Source organism: Leiobunum rupestre, chromosome 3 (assembly GCF_980474605.1).
Source record: "Leiobunum rupestre chromosome 3, qqLeiRupe1.1.hap1, whole genome shotgun sequence".
Lineage (NCBI taxonomy): Eukaryota > Metazoa > Arthropoda > Arachnida > Opiliones > Sclerosomatidae > Leiobunum > Leiobunum rupestre.
The window spans coordinates 26,895,928-26,901,114 of record NC_143386.1 but is presented as its reverse complement, the minus strand read 5'-3'; the positions used below and the strand labels follow the sequence as shown (position 1 = coordinate 26,901,114).

General features: G+C 34.2%; 1 long non-coding RNA gene across 1 annotated transcript; it reads left to right on the top strand.

The window, feature by feature from the left end:
- The first annotated feature begins 2,812 nt into the window (after nucleotides 1–2,812).
- Nucleotides 2,813–4,139, top strand: LOC149950975 (uncharacterized). Its single transcript, XR_016480010.1, has 2 exons — nucleotides 2,813–3,167; nucleotides 3,958–4,139. It is a non-coding gene; the product is annotated as an uncharacterized LOC149950975 (long non-coding RNA).
- Nucleotides 4,140–5,187: the final 1,048 nt, after the last annotated feature.

Here is a 5,187-nt window from a genome sequence, read left to right as displayed (position 1 = left end):
AGTTTCATCTTTCGCCGTCTATAAATAAAACGATAAGAGGGTGCAAGCAGTTCTAAAAAATGTTTTGTATTATTCTGATGGTGTGTTAAGTGCGCAACGCTAGAGATTATTATCTGTGAAATATACGTGTTGCCGTTAACAAATACGCACGAGGTGAAAATTATTTTACTAGACAATTAACATACCAAAAAAAAACCTAGATTCCACAGATGCCTTCACAGATATACAGGGTGTTACGAACAACTATGTCACAGTCATACATTTTAGGGCGTGTTATTTTGTTCCTTACGAATCAAAAATGTCCCATGAGTTCGGGTACTAAAATCCTTTGTTTCAGAGTTCTTGACCCGCAAAAACCGGGACCAAAAATCACGAAATAGCCAGTAATGTGAAGTTCGGTATTCGGCCTTGAACCCAATTGTTTCCAAAGAATCGAGTTTAATCGACACTGTTAAACCTGGTCAGAAATTTTGGAATAAGGCAACTTGTACGAGGCGAATGCCAATTCGAAGTATTTTCTCCGATGGATGTTGGGATAGTGCTTCTAATTTGGGAAAGCGCAGAATATCGAAATACGAGTGTTCAGGAAACGGAATGGTATTTTTACAGTTGAAAACATTGAATAGTACTTGTTAGTGTTGAATACTCGAAATGATACTTGCAAAGCTTACAATTTTCATTTGTTTTTAATGGCAAAACGATTTTTACAATAACTGATGTCATTAATAGACTTGAGTATTAAGTGTCATAAGTCCAAAAAATTTCTGTTTTAACTAAAAATATTACTAAGATTGTTCAAAATGGCCACCTCCGACTCTAACACAGGTACGATTTTCAAACTCTTTCAAAGATTCCAACTGTGTTGCGGATATTTCAGAGCCATCAATTATGCATTGTGGCGCTGGTCGTCAACGTCTTTAACTCGTAAACTAAGTTTTTGGCTTGGAGGAAATAGGGAGATCGTGCTTGCCACACAACTGTTCCACCACGACCTATCCACCTCAAAGGAAAAGTCGCGTCAAGATGAGCTCTTTCGTTGCGGCTTAAATGAGGTGGAGCTCCATCGTGTAGAAACCACATGCGTTTCTAACGGCACGGCTTGGAGTATCTCAGGTAAAATGTACGATTTACGAGCTAATGACCGCTTGTTAGTATCATCTACAAATACCAGTAAAATACAGACCTCCTTATGTGGATAATAAACTCAATCAATATTCATATGTTTAAAAAACCCACTCTCTGACTTTTAAAAAAATCAAACAACGAAATTGAAATTAAGTCTCCTGACCCAATGCGTTCAGAGGAGATAAAGTTAGATAACGCCTACACAACTAGTGTTAGGTCTTCTTAAGTACAGCTTCGGCAAACACGTTCGGTGTGGTATTGTTAGTGTAATTTATTTCTTCTGCCAAGGCTTAATGGTCAGGCTTCACGCAAATCAAACTGTATCAGTACCATTACGTGTCTTCAACAGTTTCCCTAACACTCATATTTTGCTCCTGTAGGCTTTCCAAAATTAGAAGCACCATCCCATTAGCTATCGGGGAAAATACTTTGAATTGTCATTCACCTCATACAAGTTGTTTAATTCCAAAATTCCTGACAATGTTTAACAATGTCGATTAAAGGCCTAGGTTTGATTCTGCCTGTCCCCCTTTAAAATAACTTGGCCTGAAAAGCAAATACCCTGGTGGTGGGCCAACATGTTCAACGGTTGGCCTACCACCAGGGTATTTGCTCTTCAGGCAAGTTAATTTAAGGGGGACAGGCAGAAGCAAATACCTAGGCCTTTAAACTCCATTCTTTGAAATAATGGATCTTGGCATTAATTATATCATTGTAGGATTTAGCACACTTCTGATAGTTCAATAATGAACTTTTGACATTTGTTAAAGTGTTTATCGCTTCACCGTTAAAAAACAAATGAATAATAAATGGAAACAATCATTTTAAGACCCATGTTCATTAGGACCCAAAGAACACGCGCCGAAATATATGACATACTTACCCGAAACACCCTGTATGTTCCAACCAATACAAACTTTTGTTTACTGAAATCGAACTCTCAGTGTCTTCTAGTTGGTTTTTACTGCCTGCCACTGAGGCGCTGGCGAAGTAAAATGCTCTAGTGCATCGTTTTATATCTCTCTTAGCGTAGCTATATAGAATATCTGGTAAATAAAAATTAGAAATAGCATCTACTGCTATCCGATATAGGTGTAGGATAGAGATATTTCGCGCTTGCTGAAGATATTCAGTGGCCAGAAAACGTCCCTATCTTAATTAGTCCAAGCAGGATCTCGGATGAACAGGCTTAAAAAATAGGCAGTCCGGGTCATGGACTTTCAAAACAAATACTGGGACCCTCGAAATAGACCATTCATTGGGAGTTGAGAATCACCAGGATCTCCAAATTAAATTACAAAATGTTATATAAAATTTCCAAAAATATTTGAAAATATTTGTTTTCCTTCCGTTTCTTAATACTTCAGATTTTTTTGCTACTCTAATTCAAAGGGTATACTAACGTATATTAAATCTGTTTACGAGTTTAACACGGAATTATTTTCATATTATGATTAATTAAGTAGATAACATAGGCTACTTTTCCTAACACAATATCTATAATAATAATATTTTGCTAAGGTTATATTAATCTTTTTTTACTTAAGAACCAAAAATATGTTATATTACATACCAATTAAAATTACCGTAGCTGAAATTAAATGTAGTCGAAGCATTCTTACACCATCCAACGAAACATGATGTAAACGTAATTGAAATGAACTATACACCTGCTGTCGCGTGGCGTGTCGTTTAACACAGTAGAGGTAAAACTTTCCTAGTAAAACCAGATTGCATAACATGGACTTAAGCGTCAGTCAAACTAGTTTATTTCCTCAACGGTTTTTCTATAAGGTTATCGCGACTATACCGCTTTCATCAATATACTCCGTCGCCATTTCGAAGTACGATGCGTTCGCTGCTCTGTATTGCTACAATATTCTCCGCTGTTTTCATCTTTGGTCACGTTCACTCGCAAAGAATTACCTGCAGTATCGTTCTATGTGCTGGGACTGATAAAAAGTCTTGTGACGAAGTTGGCGGTGAGTTCGTTCCACGTAGCACCAACAATCTTCCACCCTGCTGCAGTTCGTGTTTGCTCGGTAATATTTCATTGTGTATTATTTTCTGTTGATTTATTTACAGCGTTTTATTCGTTGCTTATAAAATTAATGTGACTGAGATTTACGTCTTTAAATAAGCCTTGAAAATATAAATAGTTTGACGCTACTGTTCTGGTAGTTTTGTGTTTCATAATAACTATTTAAAAAAAAAACACGACATACGTCATATTTCACCTGGGGTAGAAAAATGAGTTCAATGAAATAAAGTTGTTTGTGAAATATGGCAAACAATCCAAATTTTAAAAAAACGGGAAGGTTTCAATGGGAATTATTAGTTATATATAAAATAAAAATATTTATATTTCTTCTTAATGCATCAAAATTAATTCGACAACCAAAATAGAAATAAAATGCTTCGAAAAAAATTAATTAAAATAAGGTGATTTTTTTAAATAACAACCCTGGTTTGTACAATATTACATTAAATATGTAAGACAACGCAGTGTTTTATATACACGGTTACTAGGAAACATCTTGGATCTGTCTGACAACAATATTTTCGGCTGTTCAGAAAATCGTCGTCTGTTAGATGTGAACTTGTCCGAAAAGTCCCAATGGCAAAGTAATTTTACCAATTTAGTTAAAAATACTGACGCTCTTCATTTAATCAGTTTAAGGTTGTAGCAAAATTAAGGAAAAATTATAATTGAGCTGTTTAATTATTAATTTGCCAAAAATTGCGGAATTTTTCTTTATACATGAATTATTATAATTTTTTTAATATTTTTTTATTTTACATAAAAATTAAATTTTTTTTCTTCCGTTTCAGCTGTTGGAATGAAATGCGAGGAGCATAGCCTCGCTATTAGATGCAAATTCAAGGATTGCGAGAATGGAATATGTCCAAAATAGATAAATGTTGTTAGAAAATTGGAAGTATATAACGAATTGTTTTTATTAAAGTTTATACTTAAAAACAGATTTGATATTTTATTATATCACAATGGCGTTGCGTTCTTAATGCCCTACATCGCTCAGGGCGTCATGTTATAGTCGTGTGTATATTTCTATATGTGTTAAAATTTACGTAACTAGTGTGTTATAATTAAAATAAAATTTGTACATTTCATCTCTTAATGTGTTATAATATGTACAATTATTTCTATTTACAACAATGCCCAAGCGTCTTCGAATTTTAAGTACCTATATATTTCTACCATACATGGCAGACTTATTGTGATCTTTTAAGGTCTGCTGGATGATGGTTTCAGCTAGAAGCACCTCTCGGAAGCGATTTTATATTATTTTTTACCTTTTTTGACAAATCCGGAAAATATTTTAGTTCTGAGCTGCTGAGTTTATCCACAACCAATGGTTGCATGATTGGGGTTCAACTGGCAAATAAATATTGAAAATGACGTCATCTTCAATTTTTAAATTAATGTGGGTTAAATAAATAGAGTTAAAACCGACCTACGTAAGAGATAAATCACCGAAATTTGGTAATGGTTTCTATTTTTAGCCTATTTTTAAATTAAAATCAATATCAAAAATATAAGTTAGATTGTAGTTCTTACTCTGATCGATATCACATTTATTTCTAAAAATAATTAACGTATTTATTCCATTGTACAAATAAAAAATGTCTTATTGCTTTAAACATGTTCTGATCTGGACCACTTGACAAAAAAGGTGTTGCGTGCTTAAGCGTTCTATCGAGTTTCCTTTTCGATCTCTCCGAAGTTGTTGCAATAAGAAACTACAAATAGTCATGTCTAGGTCATATTTTAAAATTTAATAGACTACTTGACTTTGTGGAAAGAACCGAACTTTTTTATCGTTGCAAATGCCAATTTCAATTGGCGTGTATACTTCTCAGGCTTCTGTAGTTAAGAGTTGCACTTAAGGTAGTCATTTAATTACGTAAATTTTCCTAAAGTTGTTATATAAAGTAGATTTACTACATACATTCATTATAACCAGTCACAAAACTAACTATTTAGATAAATGCTGTGGAAGGGTGCTTTTGGCCGGTTGCCATGACACTGGGTGAGAATTG